Source organism: Protopterus annectens, chromosome 6.part1 (genome assembly GCF_019279795.1).
Source record: "Protopterus annectens isolate FY-2018-M chromosome 6.part1, PAN1.0, whole genome shotgun sequence".
NCBI classification, from domain to species: Eukaryota; Metazoa; Chordata; order Ceratodontiformes; family Protopteridae; genus Protopterus; species Protopterus annectens.
Window position 1 is genome coordinate 499214816 of NC_056738.1, and position 25255 is coordinate 499240070.

General features: G+C 40.8%; 1 protein-coding gene across 5 annotated transcripts in view; it reads right to left on the reverse strand.

Moving 5' to 3' along the window:
• Positions 1 to 25255, reverse strand: part of IGF2BP2 (insulin like growth factor 2 mRNA binding protein 2) — a 1003123-nt gene that overhangs the window by 23285 nt on the left and 954583 nt on the right. The window lies entirely within an intron of this gene.

Here is a 25255-nt window from a genome sequence, read left to right on the forward strand (position 1 = left end):
TGATAACAATGATGTGTTTAGAAGGAAATGCAGCATACATCACCTAGACCATCCATTGCCAAGGCTATGCCTCAGCAAGCCCGAAGACACTCAGCAAAAAAGAACACCTAACACCACATACAGTCACGCTCAATGGAGCCCTAAACACTAATTCCCTAAGTAACACACTTTCCAGGATTCTTGTCATAGGGATTGCATTAAAAGACATACTGATGCCCCTCTAACAATGCTGAACAAGGAGTAGATAATGGTTAGTTGCTTATCTGGAGCCAGAATCCATCAAATAATGCATGCACTCAAGTCACTATACTACAGCTGCCAGTAGTATTCTGTCACAGTCCATGTAGACCCAAGACATACCTTTCTGGACTATATGAAGACAGACATTATGGAGCTCTCAGGTTATGGGTCTCAGATTGGCATGAGCCTAGCATTGAACAGCAAATTACTGCCACAGTATAACTGATTTTAACAACTGGCTGTTGTCCTTCTGGTGTCATTCTAAGGGGATCCAATATTTGTCGGCTGGAGAGGACATGGTTAACAGACCACATTGCTGTGCCAAGGATGGTCTGCATCTGTCTCCTCTAGGCTTTTGAATTCTGGCTAAAGCTTTATCCACCCCCCAAAGTGCCTTTTTTAGGTAATGCCAAATTGACAAACCTAACGATATAGCAAAACCAACTCAACAGAACCTTACTGTGTTAGTGTTTAATGCCAGGAGCCTTAAAAAAACAAATACCCTCTCTTCAAGTCCTCTTCACACTTGAGAATATAAACATCTGTGCAGTTACCAAGACATGGTTTAAAGCGGCAGAGTACCTTAGAAGGGCAAGGTTTCAGTGCCTTTCAGAATTTCAGTCCAGTAGAATGAAAGAGAAGAGCTAAAGGTGGAGGTGTCTCGATATACATCAATAACAAGCATGCCTCTGGGGGCGGTCAAACAGGATGACATGCTGGAGTTCCTCTATGCGCAGATCACCACAGACAAATTCCTGTACTATATCCTAGCTACCTATAGGTCACTCTCAATGTCCCAAGGAGCTCACAATGCATATTTGGACCTACTGGAGACACTTACCATTTAACCTAACCCACTATACATGGGAGATTTTAATTACTCCTGTACAGACTGGTAATCCTACATGGCCTCATATCTACAGACATACACATTCCTGCATTCTGTAAATAGAAACACCACTGACCAAATAGTGAAAATGCCCACTAGATGCTTCAACATACTGGACATCTTATTCACAAATATGGGAGAACAATGCATACCCAATGTCTCATCACCCCTGGTAAGGACCGACCATACAACTACTACTTTCGAAATGAAAATCAACTCAGTAATCCCAGTAAAACCAGTAACAGGAACTATTCTAAGACAAACGACCTTTTATTAAGTGATGATTTATCAAAATCCAGTGGCCGTCCAAACAATAAGAACACAGCAGCCTATGCTGAATTGCTCTCAGCAAAACTGTACAACCATGTCAATGGTTGCATAGAGGCTGTTGTATCTACCAGACATAAACCTAGAACTATCCCCAGAAACAAACTGCCCTGGTAGCATTCCAAGCTAAAAAGGATATAAAACAAAAGGAAAAAAATATGGCAAGAACCAGGAAGGTTAATTCCCATAAAGATAAAAACTCTTTCATCAAATTAAATAGGTAACTAAGAAAGCTAATTAGGTTAAACAAAGCCAACTCTGAGGTTAACATAGCTTCCCAGGTGAAAGATAACCATAAGGTATTCTTTAGCAATATCAGAAACCTCAACAGCAGCACACAGTAATGTGCTGATCTGCTGGTTAATGGTGGCACATTTACCGAGCTTGGTGATATAGAAAATCTGATAGCGGACAAATTCTGTTCCAACTCTCTCTCCCCCCATCACCTCCAACTATTCCCCAAGAAATTGCCTCAAACATAACCCATCTAGTGCAACCAGGGAGCATGTACTGGCTGCACTTGCTAAAGCCAAGAACACAGCCTTAGTAGTCTCCAATAAGATCCTAGGATGCCTCCTAAACATTCTAAAATAAGACTTAACAGGACCCCTGGAGTCACTATTTGACTATAGTCTTAACAGATTTTGTGCCATGATAATGGAGGACTGCAACAGTCATAAGGGAGGACCTTCAACAGATCCTGGAAACTACAGACCTATTAGTCTGACTAGTCTTATTTACAAAGCCATGGAAAGAACTCTCATGGAAATTATCAAGTACACAGGAGACCTCCACAGTCACTGGACCAATCCCAGTTTTGCTTTGTCCAACGATGGTCATGCTTAATAAACATGGTGGACTTCTTTAAAAAGGTCACCAAGGCAATGGATGAGGGAAACGTGGTGCATACTGCCTACCTAGATATGGCTAAAGAAAATTATACAATACCTCTCTCGAGCACTGTCAACAAACTTAAAGAACTATGCATAAACTCCTTTATAACATGCTCGATAGCCAGCTGACTCTTGGACAGGTACCAAGAGGTTAGGATTAGCGAGGCCACTTCCACAAAGAGTCTGGTCACTAGTGGAGTCCCACAGTGCTCTGTGCTGTGTCCGCTCTTCTTATTCATATACTTCTCGGAGGTCAAATCCAATGTCAAAGGCCTCTGTCTGACCAAATCTGCAGATGATTGCAAACTGGGAACAGTCACTTAATCTCCCCAAGGATAAGAATACCCTTCAGGAAAGTCTAACATACACAAACACGTGGTACTAAAGCCATGGCTTAAAACTCAATGCCAAGAAATGTGTAATACTACCTTTTGGGAAGTCAGCCTCCCCAGGTAACTGTGTCTTCAATAAAATCCCCCTAAAGCTGTTTCACAAGTCAGGGATCTGTGAATTAAATTAGATAGTAACCTTGCCTTCAACCAGCATGTGTCCAGGCTAGTAAGAAAATTCTTTTACATTGCTCAACTCAAGTAAGGGCATGGCATCTAGGTCCAGAGAAGTCAGTGTACCACTCTACAACCCTCATCAAACCCATCACAGAGTACAATGTCCCCTTTGGTATGCATCTGGCCAGACGCATGCAACAACTGGAACATGGGTTCCATATGAAAAGGATATAGGGAAGTAAACAAAATGTCCTCTGCTGATCACCTCAAAGCCATGTCTCTATCATACAGACTACTGATAGGTGATCTTTGCTAGGCACACATGGCATCCCATCCCTGGACCGTGTTTAATGAACCTTTTGAACATCTGCAAAACAAACCACAACAATACTACTAGAGCAAAACACCTACATTTTGCTGGCAACATAAATAGGACATGATGGAGAGAGAGAAGCTTCTCAGCGAACTCTCATTCTCTCGAATAGGCTCCCCATCCATGTGAAGTAGATTTCCTTCCAAACCCTATTTAAGTGTAACTTAGGCCAAAGGAAGGGTAATCAGAAATTCACCCCTGGTCTACTGCACATCTTGCTAATGAACAAAGGCAGTCAGTACATCATCCCTTATACAAACCAAATTTGCGGGTCACATTTGGATTGCATGGCTAGGTTTACAATGGCTCGAGTGGTCATTAGCCTAGAATACATCTATGAAAATATGAATACGGTTGGCTACACAAATAATGGTAATGTGAAAAGATGCATCTGTATCTTGTTTTTGTGAGGTAGTACACGAACAACACTTCAGATTTCAAGTAATATGTGAAGATGCAAACATATTTAAACAATGGATTCTTTTCTTAATGTGCAAGGTAAGTTGCAGTGGGTTGCATTGTACATGTCTCACAGCAATGAGCTAAAATACATTTCTAAGATTATTTATTCATATAATCAATCATCTGAGGTGTACACAGTCAAAGTGACTATATGATGTATATGTTTACATGCATAGAGGACTGTAATGAGCTACACTGTGCGTGGTTGATAGCAATTTGATGAAATAATTACTGTGAACATTGTGTATATACCCATTCATTTGATCACAGTCAGACATTAGAGATGTACACAGTCTAACTACTGGACACATCTGTGTGTGGGGGGGGGGGATGGGAGAGTTGCAATCAGTTATGCTGTAAGCAGCTGACAATAGCCAGCTGAAATACTGTTGTGAGCCATTATTAAGGTATACAAGGACAAGAAACTGAGTTACTGATGACAAAACTCACTGCCTCTTGATGACATTCAATCACAGTTAAACGGTCACTGATCTGATTTGGCAGGACTGGTGTGTTTGAATAGGGCAAGGCTGAAATTAATTTTTATGACTATAATTTAATGTCAAAGGGTCATCTCAGCTGTACATAGTCAATACAGTGGCTAAATGAGTGGATGCTGACGCAGTCTGTGGAAGAAAGTGACTGACCCTAGCTGTTGTTTGACCACAGGTAAATAGGCTTTGACCTGTCATAATACAGCCTCATCAAATCAGATGCTTTCCACAACCTCCACTTGCTTTGAATCACCACGCATCACTGCCCAAATAAGGTAATGCTGCTTCTGCCAGAAAACTGTCTCAGAACTCAACACGGTGGCAATGTGCCTGTATATATCCAGGGAGGTATATGTGCAATTGTGGAAGACTGTATACTGGACAAATGTGCTCACTCTATTTTTTCCTGGAGGTGTAGTTTCTGGCTCGGTCATTAAATCAAATTTACCATCTAGTCTAATTATTGTCCAATAAAACTGGATCATATTAACAAGTTGCTGCCTTTTTTACTGAGCTACTGGCATGCACGCAGCTTGAGAACCCCGCCCCTCAATTAGCAACATGACACTTTTTTACAATATTTTTTACTCATACAGGTTAAACAGCTTTTGACCATACATATTTTTACCTTAACCATTCGTTTCCTTCCTGCTAAAGGCACCTGCTATATTAAGTTTGTTTCTTCTACCATTTAACGTATTAAAACTACTTCAAAATTTAAATAGTTGAACAAAGGAAGCAATGCTCAATTTTGAGCCAGTATTACATGAATGTATTTTATGTACTGACGACTCATACTTACCTTAACTTTCACCAATTGTTTTTCTTTTTGTTTGCTTCCACTACTTTCTTGGGTCAGCCCACCCCATCCTGGCTCAATTATTTCCAACTTTCCTGCACCACGTTTGATTAGACTTCCCATGATCCTGTGCACAACTTAAATACCTAACACTTCTAAAATTTCTTTCCTTTTCCAATTTAGACCCTAACAGTATCATTCCCCCTTACACAATCCCCTTGAGCTGCACACACACTCAGCAAGTAAGATAATACTCAGAACTGGTATTACTGAAAATAATATTGTTTTACGGGCTACTGCCTGCTTAATGAGATTACCGTATTTGAAGTCAAATATTTATATATTAGAGTTACAGTGTTTCTTCTATTTTCTGTTTCTATCTACGGGATTGTAATTCTTAAAGATACGGTACTGTCTTTACAGAGTTCCTGGCGAAGTGCTACAGTGTATTTAAGTATTTATACATTAGGGTTACAGTGTTTCTTCTATTTTCCGTTTCTATCTCACTGTTACTTTCTTAAATGTACAGTACTGTCTTTATAGAGTTCCCTGCAAAGTGCTACAAGTGTATTTAAGCATTTATATATTAGAGTTAGTGTTTCGTCTATTTTACGTTTCAAGCTACATGACTGTTTTCTTAAAGATACAGTATGCTTTTATACAGTTCCCTTTACATTATGTGCTGTTCTTACCTGAAAGTGGTTAGTTGAAGCTTCAGTAACTTATTACTTTCTGCTACTGACATATTGCATGTCATTATTTTTGGCTAATTCATAGCACAGTTGTGTCATGGTACTTGAACCTAGTAGGCTCTCTCCTAGTCAGAGCTACCTTTTGACACGTGAATGGTAGCCTCGTATTGTGTTGCTACTGACTTCCCCTCCAGGTAGTGTCTTGGTTTCTTTTCTCATTCTACCTCAAAATTTCACCTCACCCTTTCTGAATCCCTCCTTCACTCATCCCTCCATTTAATCCGGATCTCAGTGTGAACATCTAGGAAGCCGTGGATACCTATGTTAATGTTTTTTGCTTCTCATTTTCCCATAGCTTTCTCCCCTATGTAAGGATGCCTGAAGACTTGGTTTAGTATTGTTATTTGACTTGCCTAACAAAGAGGACTGCACAAACCCCTTCAACTCTAAGTGTGGAGGTACTAGCTAAACTGGCCAACACCCTTTAGAAAAGTGTGCCAAGTACATTTATAATCTCTGCCACATTGAGTTGCCACCAAGAAGAGATTCAGTACAAATAAGTAGGGTCACTACTGTTGTCACCATCTTTTCTAACTGGTGTGCAATAACTGGATCATATTAACAAGTTGCTGCCTTTTTTACTGAGCTACTGGCATGCATGCAGCTAGAGGTATCCCACCCCCATTAGCAGCACAGCATATTTTTAAAATATTTTTTACTCATACAGGTTAAACACTTTTGACCATACCTATTTTTACTTTAACAAAGGCACCTGTTATATTAGGTTTGTCTGCTCTACCATTTAATGTATTAAAATACTTCAATATTTAAACAGTTGAAGGAAGGAAGCAGGAGTACTTTTATATACTGACAACCTACACTTAACCTCCACTGATTGTTTTTCGTTTTGTTTGTTCCACTACTTTCCTGGATCAGCCTGCTCCATTTCCCCTACCCTACCTCCAGTTCCCACCCCACTTCAATTACATGTATACTATCCTTAACCACACCCTCTTAAACACCTCTACCAATCACATACATTTGCAACTTAGCTTCAAATTATACCCCACACCTAGGCACCTCCTCCAAGTCAGTCATTACAGCTGACCCAATCCCTGTTACTTACATCAAGCCCATTAGCAATTTCTCTTTCCTCTTCCTTTTTACTACTTTTAGCTACTCCTAACTTAACACACCCCTACTGTACTATTATCCGCCTCTTCTACCTTACACTATTTCTTTCACTCCTAACACACTCCACATCACTCAAAACTCACAAAATCAATGTTATCAAAACTTTCATCACATCCGACACAGGTCTTGACATACAAACAAAAAGTTACTCCAACACATCAACTACCCTATTTAAATCAAACACCCTTCTATTTAGAAAATGTAAAACTGCAACCCTGCTCTAACTCTGAACTATTTTTCCTCTTAAAATGAGAATCTAAAAGAAAACTGAGCAGCACCAACCATTACTCCCTACCATTTTTCAGATTTACCAAAGTGAGGGGACATCCACCCAAACCTAGAACCTACTCCAACTTCCCTTTCAGATAATAGAATCTCTTCTAATGCACTATTTCTAGTCACACTAAACTATATAATATTTGTAATGAAATAACAGACTTGAAAAATGACGCTGACATGATTAATCTAGGGAACATTAACGGTGAGGAAGTTCAAAACCAAGGTATGGACAATTTTGATTATTTTAATAAACTAGAAAAGGAATTGAAATGCATGAAAGGGTTCTTTTGGGAGCAAATTTACTTACAATAAAGTCTAGACAAAAAAAAGAAACTGCCTAGGGGGCTGCGCCTTTACAAGAACCCTATGTGGAATAATGTGGATGAATCCCTAATGGCTGAATGGTTTGATACCTTAACCAATGCTAGCTACAACCTCATAAGACTGTACCTGGGTACAAAGCAGGCAACTAAAGCTGCAATCTCAAAGTTGGAGATGGCTCTATTAAATGAGAACCACAAAGACCTGGATATTAGGTTTGATGACCTGAGAAAGAGGGTTAAAAGGCTTTGAAGAATCCATTAAAGAACATAAGCTAAAGATGATGAAAAGGGATCAGGATGATAAGGATGACAATGAGAGACTTAATAAAACAAGAAATAATAATAAAGACCGAGGTTTTTTTTTTTTTTTTTTTTTTTAACTACAGACGTGGTAACAGAAGATTCAACAGAGGCTACAAAAGGTACCACCAACGTAACAGCAGACCCCAGCAAGTTTATGAGATGGATATCTATGCACAGAACTAGACAGAGGCATGACACAGATGGAACAAGTTCTTCCACCACCACCATCTTCACAGATACCTTTGGCTGCCAGCACACCTTGGAGGTCCAACGAGGGGGAGGGTTGTCTAGATTAGAACCAGATCCAGAATAGACCAGACCCATCAGAGATATACTGGAGGAACACCTGAACCACAACCAGAACCAACACCAGATCCTGAACAGACAGGACAACTGAGACCACAGACAGCAAGGTTACCAAATGCAGCACCTGGAACACCAAGACCCACACCACCAAGAGGGATATTACAAACCTAAACTACAACACCAACAGGACCAGTACCAATACCATTACCAGGACAAATGTCAGAGCCCGGGAGGAGGACAATACTACAAGATTCACCAGGAAGACTACTATTGCAATCCCCCAAGACTCTAGAGGGCACAAGAGGGGTTTCAACGATCCCCAACCCCAGCCAGAGCCCCTCCAGAAGGCAGAAGAACTAAGCAGTGGACAGGAGTGAGGAAAATTAAATACTTGGGGGAGCCCAACTACACCCCAGGCCCCAGAACCAGAAGGAGAAACCAACCACATTATTAACTTACCCCATTGTGTGGAATAATTCCAAAAAAGAACTCATTAACATGGAGATTAGTGTGCCTTCAAAAGGATTAACTTGAGTTCCCCACTGCAGGGCTGACCCAGCACAGGTATTGCTTGATTTAAAATACTATGTCAGAAAATTGAATCTGAAAGTTCTGTACCATGGCAAATCTGATCTCTCTGAGAAAAAAAAACTATTGAAGCAACAATAAAAAGACCCAGTAATTACTGCCCTCCCTTACACCAAACTTTAGCAGCCTTTGAAGTCAAATGGACATCAGGAAAGTACTGCAAAAACCAGCAGGGGAAAGTTCTACAACATTAATAAAGGTGAGCAAAAAGCCTTATTGAGCTAAGCAGAGATGAGTCTTGACGAGTTATGAAGGTTGGCAAGGGCGTTGGTATTGTTACTGATACCAGCAGCTATAACCAGAGGAGACCAGAAATGCTGAGTGACAGAAACTATTACGAGTCTTAAACTTTAGAAGAGATTAAGGCATCATACAACTGGTACACAGCCTTGACTGCACTTTATGATGGTTTGTTAACCGTTTTGAGTGTTTCAATAAACAGTATTCCATTTTTAACTCAACTGTGGACTGCCTACTATTTTCTATTTGATTATTTTGTAACATGTATTTTACAGTTTGATTTTTATTAAGTGAACTAAGTGCATAACAATTTTTGACATGAACATCACACTCCACACTGTGAAGTTTCTTCTTGGTTTGAAATAACAGACTTCCATGTATGGCTATTGCAACATACCCCTTTACTTACTCACAGCCAGAGACATGGCTAAAGGGAAATAAAAATACTGAATTACTCCCTCTAGGCTTCAATAAAATAAGATCAGACAGAACTTGTAAAAAAGCAGGAAGGGTAGCTTTAATCTACCCCAACTCATAAATAGTACCCTACTCCAAACCAATCCCTAAATTTAGTAATGCTGAACTCCTCATAGCCTTCTTAAAACTTAATCAAACAAAACAACTTTATTACAGTTCTGTACATTCCTCCAGGTCACAACACTCCCATACTACAGGACATCCTGTGCTGAATGTCACAAAATATATCCAGTGAAACGATTATCATGGGCAATATTAATTGGCAAAACTTTACCTCAGACTTCCCTGACAACAGTATAAATCTCTCTGGTTTCACACAACGTATTACAACTTCAACTAGAATTCCAAAAAGTAACAACTAAGAATCAGTTCTAGACTGGATCCTTGTCACAGATCGAATAAAAACTCCAACTTCGGTACTCTCCTAGACACATTAACTGACCACTTGCCTGCATACACATATAGGACAACCACCTATTCACCCAAAGGCCATAATTATAAAACGCCCTGTAACCTAACTTCAACCAGTAACTATTAATATACTGAAATCCTTAAACTGGTCCATACTGAAAAATGCTACCCTAGATGATGCAGTTAACTACTTAAACTATTTCTAGACACCCTAAATAGCCTAGCACCACTCCGAACAAAACTCAATCATGCCCCTTAACTAACAAAGTGCACTAAAAAAATATCAATAAACTGAGACAAAGCCTAAAAGGAATGGCAAAAGAAAGTACAGTTGTGTACACTTACCATAAATCTAGATGTTTGAGTGTATTCACTGTTGCAGTCATCACCTGTGGGTTATCCCTGCTGTGGTAGCACTCAGCCAGCCCGAATACCAGAGTCAGTGTTTTTCTGCGTCAGCTGCTGTCACTTGTAGACTGACGTCAGGTCGTCAGTGCTATAAAGCAAGGCAGCTGACATCATTACATCAGTTCTTCATCGGTAGTGCAAAAGGCCTCCTTGGAAGTCGGTGCCTGCGTCGTGGCTCCGGACCCAACCGAGGCAGAGACAACCAAAGGCTCGGAAGACAAAGATTTCTGTGGAATACGAGACTCCAAAAGGGTCTTGGTAGAGGCCTGCGTAGATATCATATCGGGCATCAGGGGCTGTGAAAGCACCTCACTGAATTCCTGAGAGCTACTGACCTGCTTAGAGGTAGAGTCGTTAGAAGGCTTAGCTTTGTGTAGTCTGTCTCTATCTTTATCCCTACGTTTTTTTCAGAATGTCTACGGATTGTTGGCTGATGGACTCCATATGTGAAGATGAAGGACAAAAATACCCCATTTACAATAAGAGCTTTAGATGTTTTCATATGTAATCCGAACTCTGGTTGCGAACGACTGGCACACTTGCGAACTGCTTCTGCTATGGATGCCACAGCAAGAAAGACTGATGTAATGATGTCAGCTGCCTTGCCTTATAGCACTGACGACCTGATGTCAGTCTACAAGCGACAGCAGCTGACGCAGGAAAAACACTGACTTTGGTATTCTGGCCAGCCGAGAATAACCACAGCAGGGATAACCCACAGGTGATGACTGCAATAGTGAAACACGAAGAACATCAGAAATTACCAAAAACTACATATATATACTCAATCAGGCAAAGAAACTTACAGCCATTGATAAGAAACAATACTTCACACAACAACTAACTGGCCACAAACAGAACCCCAAAAAGTTTTGGTCCACTATTTCATCACTTCTCACCCCAGGATTAAACAAACCCTTCCCCATTTACAGACAAATCTCCAAATCAAATTGTAGAATTAATACTAACTTTACAGAATATATAGGTACAGTGGATATAAAAAGTGTACACACCCCTGTTAAAAATGCCACGTTTTTGTGATATAATAAAATGAGACCACAATAAATCATTTCAAAACTTTTCCCACCCTTAATGCGACCTAGAACCTGTACAATTCAATTGAAAAATCTGTTAGGGGAAAAATATAAAAAATAAAAAACATAGAATAAGCTGGTTGCGTTAAGTGCGCACACCCTTAAACTAATACTATGTTGAAGCACCTTTTGATTAAATTACAGCATTCAGTCTTCTTGGGTACACACCTGGCATCAATTAAAGAAACTCTGATTAACCCCAAATAAAGTTCAGCTGTCCTGGTAGGATTTTCCTGACATTTACTCAGTTGCCTGCTACAGCAAAAGCCGTGGTTCGCAGACAGCTTACAAACCATCAAAAGGATCTCATTGTTGAAAGGTATCAGTCAGGAGAAGGGTACAAAAAAATTTCCACAGCATTGGATATACCATGGAACACAATGAAGACAATCATCAAAAAGTGGAGAAAATATGGGACAACAGTGACGTTACAAAGAACTGGAAGTCCCTCCAAAACCGATGAAAAGTCAAGACAAAAACTGGTCAGGGAGGCTGCCACGAGACCTACAGCAACACCAAAGGAGCTGCAGGGATTTCTGGCAAGTACTGGTTGTGTACTACAAGTGACAACAATTTCCTGTATTCTCCATATGTCAGAACTATGGGGTAGGGTTGCAAGACGGAAGCCTTTTCTTACACAAAGAAAATCCAGGCCCAGCTAAAATTTGCAAACCAATACATCAAGTCTCCCAAAAGCATATGGGAAAAATGTGTTATGGTCTGATGAAAACAAGGTTGAACTTTTTGGCCACAATTCCAAAAGTTACAGTTGGCGCAAAAATAACACTTTGCATCACCAGAAGAACACCATCCCCATGGTGAAGCAAGGTGGTGGCAGTATCATGCTTTGGGGTTGTTTTTCTTCAGCTAGAACTGGGGCTTTAGTCAAGGTGGAGGGAATTATGAACAGTTCCAAATACCAGTCATTTTTGGCCCAAAACCTTCAGACATCATCTACTAGAAAGCTGAAGATGAGGAGGAATTTCACTTTTCAACATGAAAATGACCCAACACATACATCCAAATCAACAAAAGAATGGCTTCACCAGAAGAAAATTAAAAGTTATGGACTGGCCCAGGCACAGCCCAGACCTAAATCCAATAGGAAATCTGTGGGGTGACCTGAAGAGGGCTGTGCAAAAGAGATGCCCTCGCAATCTGACAGATTTGGAGTGCTTTTGCAAGGAAGAGTGGGCAAACATTGCCAAGATGTGCCATGCTGATAGACTCCTACCAAGAAGACTGACTGCTGTAAACAGATCAAAAGGTGCTTCAACAAAGTATTAGTTTAAGGGTGTGCACACTTATGCAACCAGTTTATTGTACATTTTTATTTTTTATATTTGTTCCCCTAACAGATGTTTGTTTTTCCATTTGAATTGTACAGGTTATAGGTCACATTAAAGGTGGGAAAAGCTTTGAAAGGATTTACTGTGGTCTCATTTTTTTTTACCACAAAAACCTGGCATTTTAACAGAGGTGTGTACACTTTTTATATCCACTGTAACTTAGTCAGTGATCTAAGCCCCATACTCCCAACCCGACAGATAATATCAACGCACCTCTTTCTCAATCATCCAAACATACCACACTCCCATCCCTCTCTACTCAAAACATTTCTGCTATGGCTTCTAAACCTCCAACCCTCTCACTGCATCCTGTATCCAGTAGCTACATACATAACTTACTACATAAAATAAAACCCTTCTCTCTTTCTGTTGATAATTTTCCAGACAAATACTTAAACTGCTACTGATGCCATTGCCTACCCAGTTAGTTTTCTCATCAATAGAGTCGTCACAAAATCCCACGTCCCTTGTCTTTGGAAAAAATCAGTTATAACCTCATTACACAAAGGGGATAAATCTACTGAACTGTCTAATGTCTGACACATCGCCATCCTATCTCCTCTCTGTAAACTCCTAGAAAAATGTGTATACAGACACCTAATCCACAATGAACTACTAACACCCACCCAACATGGCTTTAGACCTGCTCACAGTACAACCGCAATAATATCCTTCATCGACACAATGAATAAAGCAAGAGCCTCCGGCCAACTAAGCTCAGCACTATTTCTTAATCTTTCAAAAGCCTTCGATATAGTCTCATACCCCAAACCTCTTACAGCAACTTTCTTCCCTTAGTGATTTTCCAGCTACCTATCTAACAGACAATGGATAAAATGGCAAGGCTGTCTCTCTCAGTGTATAACCAATAAAATGGGTAGTCCACAAGGATCCATCCTTGGACGCCTCCTCTTCAATACCTTCATAAATAATCTCCATACTGCCTCCTGCCAAAGTTCCCTAATGCAAATATGCTGACTCAACTCTCACCTCCTCTTCTAAAAACATAGCATACCTCAGACAGATAAAATAAACTGCCCTCTCCTCCTTCAACTCCTGCCTCAACAATACACAACTATTACTCAACCCCAACAAAACCAAACTCCTTTTTACACCAAGGGCGAGCTCAACTGACTTTAAAATATTTTCATTAAACAACACAGAAACTGTAGTAGTCCCATATACCAAATTACTAGGAAAACAACAGATAATAAACTTACCTGACCTTTATATACATAACACTATCAAAAAAAATCATCTCAAATTAGGGATGGTCTATTGGCACAACAAATTCATGGATAGATACCGAAACATTAGCCATAACCTTCCTGCTACCCTCCTTACTATATGGTGCCCCCCATTTTAACCAACCTTCAGAATACACTAAAAAATCAACTTGAATCTTGCTATAACAAAATCGCTAAATTTGCAACAGGCGTATCACATTTTAAGCATCATTGTTCAGTTCTTATTCCCCTTAACTGGTTAGAATTTCCCCGTCTTAACTTCACCCAACTAATAACTGTCCATCAACTTGTCTACAATCCTGAGGCCTGCCCCACCTTAAAATCAATACTTCAAATTTACACACCTTACAGAGCTCTCCACTCTGAAGAGAAACAGCTTCTAACTCTATATAAACCAAATAAAAGTGCTGGACAATGTCTATATTCTTACATGGTGACCAAACTATGGAACACACTAACTACCCTTAGATATCAGAACTACCTCTAACTTCAAGAAATTCAAGTTTAAACTAAAAGACTTCCTATTCAGATGACGTATCTGTCCCTGTTCCAAACCAAGCTGACTCCCACTCCCCCTTACTTTACCCAAGTTCAGTTTTTCCACTCCTTCCACCTTCTCACTTGCCTTCTTTCTTCTATCGAAACTGCAACCATCTCCACTACTAATTTTTCACTTTCCTTTTCTCTACCTTATATCCCCGACTCTACTCAGTCTAATCACCAACTCCCTGTGCTGATGAATCAGACTACCATCTCCCTATCTAATTTCTTTCTTAACTTTTCAATTTCTTTCCATACTACCACCCTTCACCTTTTCACTTTCCCTTTCCTCCAGTTCTAACCATATTTTCTCTACTAACAAATGATGATCTATGCATCTACTCAAATAGATGACCTATTATACAAGTCTTTTTAATGCCATCACGCCTACCTATGTAATCTCACAGACACACAACTATGCTTCCTATACAAACTATCCTATCTGCCATGTATTGCCAAACTTCCTATCCAAATTCACTGCCTGCAGATATGACTGTTAATCATCTCTGTAAAAAATGTAAGTACTTTAGACATGTTTAGACTTCTGTTCATCTTCCCTTGTATAAATGTATGTATATGCTTTTTTTTCCTTTTCTGGGTTTATTCTGCAATCTGACTTTTCTTTGTCAACTTTTTAAAAGCTATATATTTGTTTTGTTTTTCTCTGTATTGGAGCTTTTCTCCCCGGGCCTCCACTGAAAATGGGCTTCTCACCCAGACATTCCCTGTAACCAAATGTCAAATAAATACTAACACTATTTTGTGAGCTTCTCTACATGTATATACATACAGCCATGAACACTTTCACAACTCTTTCTACTACAAAAATATACTTGTTCCATAGGGCTTGTCATATTTCAAATCTTTGCTATATCTTTACTGATGAACCAACTGCAGTTTCTAGGATTTTTATATGTCAAACCTTTGCTGCATTTTTACTAAAATGTTGCAGGCACTATAATTGAATAAGTAGTGGCTGATGCATTCTGTATAACTACTCAGGCATGTACATATACATACATACACACACATCTCAAGCGTACAAAATCATAACACACACATTATATAAACACGCTCATATTATACATATATTTTCACTTTAAACTTGTGTGCAATGCATCAGGTAACGTGTGATAAAGGCCTGCCAAGGATCTGTGCTCTGCTCTGCTCTACAAATTCATACAATGAGTATGTGAACTGTAACCATTTGCAGTCTCAGTTCCAGGGTGAATTATCCTATGTAAATGTAACAGCAGCATGGAATTACTGACATACCCAATGTTAAAGAGAAAGTACAGTTGTGTACACTTACCATAAATGTAGCTGTTAGAGTGCATTCACTGTTGCAGTCATTACAATTGGGTTATCCTGCTGGCAGGCTACCCTCAGTCGGCCTGAATTCCAAAGTCTAGGTCCGGTGTCGGTTGCTGTCTCCTCTTCCCTGACGTCAGTGTGCCAGGGGTATAAAAGATGTAGCCCACACCATTTTCTTCAGTTTTTCTTGCCCCAGATGTCAGGTGCCCCCAAAAAGGTAGGCTAAAACTACGCCAATAAAACATGCATGCACCAAAGTATATATTTTGCCTTAATCTACAAGCAAATACACCACATAGGTTGTATAGAATAGAGAAATACAGATAAGTTCCAGCAAAGAAAAGGGGGATGGCGGGTGGGTAACCTGGACTGCAACAGTGAATACACTCTAACATCTACATTTATGGTAAGTGTACACAACTGCACTATATTCCTTGTGTTTCACTGTTGCAGTCATTACAATTGGGTTGAATCCCAAAGCTAAGGTTGGGAGGGTGGAGCTAAATAGCACTAGGGGCGGCTATGAGGCCCTGCAGAACTGCAGTGGCAAAGCCTGCCCTCGATTTAGAGTAGAGAGATAAGTGATAGTGCTTCGTAAATGTATGCACTGAACTCCAAGTTGCAGCCTCCAAGATGTCTTTGGTTGGTACTCCTCTAAGGAAGGCTGCTGAAGTGGCTGCTGCTCTGGTTGAATGAGGCCGAATGCCCTTAGGCACTGATTTGCCATGCTGAGAATAGCAGAAACGAATGCAGTGGCCTATCCACTTTGAAAAAGTCTGTTTTGAGATAGGCTTTCCTTGTGATCCTGCAGCATATGCCACCAGTAATTGCTCTGTCTTTCTGAAAGCTTTGGTTCTGTTCAAGTAGAAGCGTAGTTGTCTGTGTATGTCCAAAGAATGCAGAATTCTCTCCCCCTTATTTTGTGGGTTTGGATAAAAGGTAGGTAGATGAATTGTTTGGTTAAGGGCCAAACTGGACACTACCTTAGGCATAAATGTTGAGTTTGTCCTCAGAGAAACCGTCTGGATAAAAAATGATAAAAGGTTCCACAGCCATGAGTGCCTGTAGCTCTGAGACTCGTCTCGCAGAAGTTATTGCTAGGAGCAGAGCTGTTTTCCAAGATAAAAACGTTATACCAGCTGCAGCGGCAGGCTCGAACAGAGGCAGAGTGAGTTTTTACAAGACATAATTGAGGTCCCATGCCGGTGTTGGTGATCTCCTTGGAGGCCTTAAATTTTTGGCCCCTCTGAGGTACTGCCTTAAAGGATGAGAAAAGATTGGTGGCTCTGTATTGTAATGAGCAGAAATGGCAGAGGCATGAATTTTTATAGATGAAAAAGATGGGCCTTTGTCCGGCATCTCAGTCAAGTATTGCAAAATCTGAGGAATGTTTGGCAAAGCAGTGTCAATTCCTTGTGCCTGGTTCCAAACACAGAATCTCTTCCATTTTCCAGCATAGGATTTTCTAGTACTAGGCCTCCTGGCCTCCAAAATGACGTCCATCACCGCTTTAGTGAGAGGTGTGTTTTGTATGACTACATTATCGCCATGCTGCCAGATTTAAAGTCTTGAGTTGGCTGTGCAGGATCTGATTGTTCTGCTGAGACAGCAGATGAGGTACTTGAGGTAAGGTCCAAGCTGGGCACTGAGACAAGCTCCTTAGGATTGGATACCAGTACTGGCGTGACCAGTCTGGGGCAATCAGTATAATTTTTGGCTTCTCCTGTCTGACCTTTAGGAGTACCTTGGGGAGGAGAGGCAGAGAAGGAAAGGCATATACTGTTAAGTTTTTCCAGCTGAAAGACAGGGCATCCACTTTCCATGCTTGTCTCTGATAAGTCCTTGTGCAGAAACTCTGTAGTTGGCAGTTGTGAGGTGAGGCAACTAGATCTATGTCCGGGCATCCCCATTTCCTTGTTATCATGCTGAAGACTTGTGGATCCAATTTCCACTCGTGGGGATCCATGAGGTTTCTGCTTAGTTAAATCTGCCAGAGTATTTATCTTTCCTGGCAGGAATTGTGCCTGCAGATGCACTTGGTAAGTCAATGCTGTGTCCCACAAAGTCATGGCTAGTCTGCAAAGGGGGTAGGGAATGAGTGCCTCCCTGCTTGTTTATGTACCACATGACAGTGGTATTGTCTGTCTTTATCAGTAGTTGTCCCGGATGAAGTAGGTCCTTGAAGGCTGTCAGGGCATTTTGAACAGCTAGCATCTCTTTTTGATTGAAATGTAGATGCATTTGGCTTGTGGACCATGTGCCTTGAATACATCTTCCTGCCATGTGGGCTCCCCAGGCATAATCCGATGCATCTGTTGTTAATGTCTGTGTGGCTGGGGGTAGAGTGAATGGCTGTCCCTTGTTCTGGGTACCAAGAACAGTCTTGAATAGAATCCTTGTCCCTACTCTTGCTCTGGTACTTGTTGAATGGCCATCATGTCCGTGAGGGATGAAACTTGTTTTTGTGCCTCTGCCCATTGATTGCGTGGCAGGTCTGGCATACCATTTGGCCTTGGCAGGGTGTGAAAGTGGAACCTGTAGCCTTGTGATACTATATTTAGAACCCATTGGTCCTGGGTGATCATGTGCCAATTTTGTGAAAAAAATGCTAGTTTTCCCCCTAAAGGGGCTGTCAAAAGATAAGTGCTTGGAGCTGGATGGGGAAAGTCATTGAGACTTTTTCCTGTATGGCTGTGATTTTTCCTCACCGCTCTTGGAGGTAAAAGCACCCCACTGTTTAGGCCTGTATTTGCCCTGAGGCTGTGCTCTGCCTCTGGGGTGTCTGTATTTGCCTCTTTGTGGCCTATCGGACATTGGAAAGGAGCAATTCTTTGTAGGCCAGTTCCTGTTAAATCTGGGAGGCTGTACCTGCAAGAAATCCTTGACTGTTTGCATAGATTTAGCTTTGTCCTCCATTTTCTTCAACACCTCTTCTGCTTTAACACCAAACAAAGTATCATGCTGTAATGGAGCATCTAATAGTTTTGCTTTAACATGATCAGGCAAATTCTGTTCTTTTAACCAAGCATGTCTCCTAATGACAGAATCTGTAACAGCAGCCCTGCAGGAGGCCTCTAGAGAATCAAAACCACATTGCAAAGTATGCTTTCCAACTTGTTCAGCTGCATGCAATAAATCCAGCATTTCCTTGTTGTTTGCACATTCTGAATTTGTTGACATTTTCTGTTTAAGCAGTGACATAAGATATTGCTGATATTTAAGCATATGAAATTGGCAATTTAAGGCTCTTACAGCCAAGGTTGCAGAAGTATAAATCTTTTTACCCCATCTGTCTAGGGCCCTAGAATCCCTATCGGAGGGGAAAGGGTTTTTTGCAGTAGAAGCCTTGACCCCTTTGGGACCCTGAGAGATGGTTTCTGGGTCAGCAGCAGGGTTTTTATAAAGAAATTTATGTGAATCAGGAACCCTGTAACATCTGTCTGGCTTAACAGGAGCTGGTGGTAGAGAGTCTGGGGATAGACTGGACTCTGAAAATACATCATCTACAATGTCTAAAACAGGTGGAATAGCAAGGGGCCTGTGTTGAGGCAGTAAAAGGAAGTCTCAGAGCCTTTTCTTGGATTCTGACTAATCCTGGCTCTTCCAGTGGAAATGCTCCCTCATAGTATGCACTCTCCCCAAAAGAATAATCCTCAGGAGGGGAGGCTGAAGGGATAGATTCTTCAGCATCAGAGTCCTCATAGGGAGGAAGAGAACATTCCTGCTCAGATGAGGAATCAGAGGAAATGGAAACATGGTCTGAAGATTCGTATTCTACCTCTTGTCTAGGCCTCTTATCAGAAGGGGGATGGGAACCTCTGGTCAAAGTAATTAGGTCTTCGGCCATTTTACGCATCTGTTTCTTAGGCATGGAGGCCTGTCCAGGAGAATGCTGTACTTGTTTCTTTGTCTTTAGAATAGCTTTAGTCTTTGCCTTTGAAGCTGAAGTAGGTTTTGCATATAACTATGTAGGTCTGAAAACACCCTCAAAAGCCAATGCCTGCTCAGAGGCTCCGGACTCATCTGAGGGAATAGTTTCTGAGTGTCCAATACCTTGAGTTTCTAACGGCCTCGTCGGCTCCACGTGGGAGTCAGAAGCGGCCTGTGGCTCTGAGGTAGAGGGCGTCAGGGGCTGTGAAAGCGCCTGAGAGCCAGCGAACCGGCGACAGGCCTAGCAGAAACCTCTTCGTCGGTTTTGGATCTCGGATGCCTGTCCTTTTCTTTTTCCTTGCGCTTTTTATAAACTCCAGTAGTCGGTTGTTCCGACGGCATTATATAATTAAATCTTCTGCCAAAGTAATGTAATGCAAAATCGTACCGACGCTTAATAGTGCGTTGTTTAAATCTAGCACAAAACTGACAACTAGCAACGTTATGATCAGGGCCTAGGCAAGGAATACAGTAAGAATGAAAATCCTTATGAGGTATTTGTTTCCCACAAGAAATACAATTGTTAACTTTTTCTGACATCGGTCTGGAGCAAGAAAAAAGTTTCCCCAACGCGGTAGTTAGCTTTAATGAAGACTTCGGATCTGAATTTCGAAATTGAAAAACTCAGGAGTCGGCCGACCGGCACTTGCAAACTGCTCTTGCTTCGGGCACCGCGCAGCAAGAAAGACTGAAGAAAATGGTGTCGGCTGCATCTTTTATACCCCTGGCGCACTGACGTCAGGGAAGAGGCAACAGCAAACGACGCCGGACCTAGACTTTGGAATTCAGGCCGACTGAGGGTAGCCTACCAGCAGGATAACCCAACTGTAATGACTGCAACAGTGAAACACGAAGAACATCAGTGCAAATTCTGTTCGCCAGTGCACGCCTCTAAACATTTATGACAAATGATTACGATAAAAAATGTAAAGTCTGGAAAAACAGATTGGTATTGCACATGGAAAATAAAATATTTCCTTTATTCTGGGTGTGTGTGCGTAACTAAGGAGTTGGAATACTGGATTAGCAGAATTGTTGTGCACCACAGATGTGAAAATAAATTTCCTTCACTGCATGAACACTGCATATTATTCGTACGTTTATTGCTTGATAAATTAAACATTTTCTGATTTCTGCAGGTGTGTGTCAAGTGCAGTATCTAACAAACTTTCAGGGCAGCATGCTTTCTACCACCCAGTACCAGACCATAAAATTCTCTCACTCCAGATCTTCATTACAATACGAACTGATAAACAGGAGTAGAGGAAGTAAGGAGCTGTTGAGTTCAATGCATGCAGTGAAGAGCATTCCCATGTCAATTTTTCCTTAGAAATACAGTGAACAAAAGGCAAAAGCTGAAATTATGCCTAAAATCAGGATGGACAATCAGAACTACATAGCTTTCACAGTATAATACATGGAGAGGCTACCACCCAGTTTAACACAAATCTATTCCTGGAGAAGTGTACAAAGTACACGGGAAACTATGAGGGGGATGGTGACAAGGGATGAAACACGACGGACTCAAGTAATGAAAGTGATCACTACCATGGTAGATGATGTAGAAGAGCAAGAGATACTGACAAACCCAGCTTTTTCTGGGGACAACAGAGATGGTCATTTTGCTGGACTTGTGACACAAACACTTAAAAGTACTTTAGTCATGTTTTGGAACAAACTTAACAAAACTTTGGAGTCTGATATAACCTCCTTACCACATACAATTCCAAATTATACAGATTTTGATGCAGAAGTATCTTGCTCTTGCATTTTAATTTGTTGATTAGAACAGCTACCTGATTTTACCCCTCAGAGCTGAAAAACGCATGCATGACATCATGAATATCTGAACTCTTAATGCCTCACTACCTAAATTAATGTACAGGTTACTGTATCTCCATAATAAATGCATCAGCAGGAGTTATTTACTTCCTTGAAAGACAAGTTGTCAACTAGTTCTTGCAAGTGGAACACTTCATACTAAAAATTAATACATGTGATGATGTCATAGTGGAATGACAATGTAAGAAGTGGCTTTTGATTCCCATGATGCTCTGTAGTCACATGTAAATCACTGCCCAATAACTGCAATTATATCATTCTGTGGGCGTTCTTATAGAAACACCGAAATAAACAATGACATTAAGTATAACCTCCAATTTTTCTTTTTGTTTTTGGCAAAACCATTTCAATGTTATAAGTACAATGGGCAATAAAACTAACTATAAAACAAAGATGCTTCCCAATGTTACCAAAACATTTTAAAAAAGCAGACAAATAGCACCATAGTAATTAATATGGAGCCAAGGAAAACATCTGGCAGACAGCAGGATTATGCTTTCCACAGCTACTGATGGCATAACTTATACCTACAAAAGGTTTAATGAAGCCAATAGTATATGCAAAGTCTTACATTCTTCATCAAGTGACATTGATAGTTATCTGGGCGGCTAAAGCATTCCATGGCGAAGTGCAGCCTCTGATCACAGGAAAATCACCTTCCAAAGTGACAACTCTATAGGGCATTGTAAAACTATTAATTACTAGAAAAATTACAGGTCTTGTTTTGCTTCTGGTTGGCATGCCCATGATCGGGAAGCTGCTGCTATATAAGCATGCTTTCAAAGAAAATAAGGGGAGGATAAATATGGAAAAATTTAAACAACATTTCGGCATAAAAGGAAAACACTTAAAGCTGAATAAGACTAAACTAAGGCAGACAGGTTATCACAGGGTAGCAAGTCATAAAAAAAATCTGACAATCAAGTTTTTTTTTTTTTAAATTTTGTTTACTGGGGTAAGACACTGATCAAACATCGACCAATTACAAGCTCATCCCAGTAGTTTTTTGAAAACTACACTGAATGACAAGAATGTAAAAGTTAATGCTAATGGTAAATGAGTACATTCAAATGAAAAAATTCAAAAACAGGACACACATGGTTTTAGGCAGCAATAAACTCCCACGCCCACTTTGAACATATCACACAACAATATGAATGCAGACACACTTCACGCCTCAAGAAAAGGGACCATATGAGCAGCAGTCTTGAGCCTCGTACTGCTGAAGCATTTCCCATAAGGCATTCTAGTATATACTGTCAGATGCCTTTAACAATTACACTAAATGCACACAATTACTCCTGTCAAACTCCCATGACCTCTCCAATATCAGGGGAATATTAATGAGATGATCCACTGTTCCATGGCCAGGACATAATTGCATTGCTACTCCTCACTCAAAGGCTCATCTACTGGACAAAGTTTCTTTTTCCAAGCACCCTATCATACACTTTCCAAGAGAGGCTGAGTAGTATGTACACACCCCTCTTACCCAGTTTTTGAAAATGGGGACTATTTTCCTACAGTTTGCCAAACCAGAAATGCTGTCCTAGCCATCCTCATAACACTGAAAAATGTATGTTAACCACAACGTCCCAACAATGTTCAATGTTTTCTTCATTTCTGACCACACCTTACCGACTCCTGCAGCCCTGCCACAGTGGAAATGCAGTAAGCTCATCCTAACAAAGCATCCAATCTCATTATCTACTTCTGACATTACCTCCTTCAAAAGAGAATGCTCACTGGATTCAAGAGTCCTATCGAGTGTTACTTCCACTCCATCAATAACCCCAGAGCATCCCATAGAATGTTACTTTGACTTCAACAATAACCCCAAGTCAAAGTCAGCATTTCCCCAGCCTTGCTGAGAACAGCCTAGACAATATTCTTCCTCCTCCTCCTGAGTCAAAGGATGATTTGCCAGAACATCTTTAAGACCATCTAAAATCACCCTATATGGCCTCAAATTCCTCCTATATCCGGGCATTCACTTTCTTGACTACTGCAGTTGCTAGCTTGTTGGTACCTATACCAGTCACATCTAAAGACTACTCTGTCAGGAACATATGGTAGGTCTTCTTCCCTTCACCACTGATGCCCACCAGCAAGTCCTAGAGTTGATGCTATACAAAGTTCTATCCAATATCTTACCATGGCTTCATCACTGCTTCACCTACTTAGGTCATGAACAAGATCCAGTCTGACTATTTTCTCAACCTCTCCAGGGTTAAAAAAGTAGCTTTTCTGCATGTGGGAGATGAAATTATCCTTCACAGAAGTGTCAGCCATGTGTTCCCATGACATCATTTCTAGATATAGGGTTTCTGAGATTTCTTCAGCCACCTTCCCCAGTCACCTTGTTTAACCCTTGAATGCACAGAACAGCTAACAACCCTTCACCTCTTTTGACCTTAAATGCCCACATGACATGCCCACCAGCAAGTCCTAGAGTTGATGCTATACAAAGTTCTATCCAATATCTTACCATGGCTTCATCACTGCTTCACCTACTTAGGTCATGAACAAGATCCAGTCTGACTATTTTCTCAACCTCTCCAGGGTTAAAAAAGTAGCTTTTCTGCATGTGGGAGATGAAATTATCCTTCACAGAAGTGTCAGCCATGTGTTCCCATGACATCATTTCTAGATATAGGGTTTCTGAGATTTCTTCAGCCACCTTCCCCAGTCACCTTGTTTAACCCTTGAATGCACAGAACAGCTAACAACCCTTCACCTCTTTTGACCTTAAATGCCCACATGACATGATCTTAGGTACGATAAAAACTATAAAGTTGATCACTGAGGTACTATTGTACTACGTACACCTATGAGCATCTTTGTTTTCAGACACAGTGTTGCTATGGGTAATCTGTGAGAAGTACATAAAACCCCTAAAACATTACTGCTTGGGTTCAGGGCAGGCTATCCATTCTTCACAATCATGCCCCTCTGGGTATCTCCACTATTCACCATACAAGAACTGAAATCTCCCAACATAACTACAGAATACTTAGGTAGTGCAAGAGTGAGCACTAAACTCTCAGTCTCTAAGAAGGTCAAATACTCTGCACAGCTGTCACAGGAATATGCAAAAACTATTTTATTTTCTGCAAATCAGTCACTTTGACCTAGCCCTCATATTTACTGGCACTAACTTCAACTGAGTAACACCCTCCTCAGGGCTTGTAAACATCTCATACCCACCTGGGCTTCAGAGTACAGTGGACACTATTCCACTTGAGAAATACTGTTCCATAGCCAATGCTATTTTCAAAGGTAGGATCAATTAAATCTAGATGAAAATTTTCAACCTTCTGCACACACTGGTTTCTCCCCCAGCAGTGAGGTGACATTTCACATTCCCAAGAACCAATTTCTAATTCCAGACTAACTTTATCCTGTCCCTCCCTACCACTTGACTAGCTCCCCACATGACCCAGGCCTACATGCTGTGAGGTAGTGAAGCCACATGGTACTTTTTTCAGGGACAGCAAAGGTGGAGAACGCGGATCAGCTGGCCATCAGTTGACAGCTAAAGTACAACAATAACAGGCCTGCCTCCAGGAATAGGTATCTAATCTGTGCCAAGCAAGGTTCTCACACTCTTGAAAAACAACATAGTGCGTGGCACATTCTGAATCACTCTGTCGTTGCCTTCTCCTTGCAGACCAGTTTGCCAAAGGTAATCATATCAGGATTATAAAATTTCACATAACATAGCTTTGTGGATCA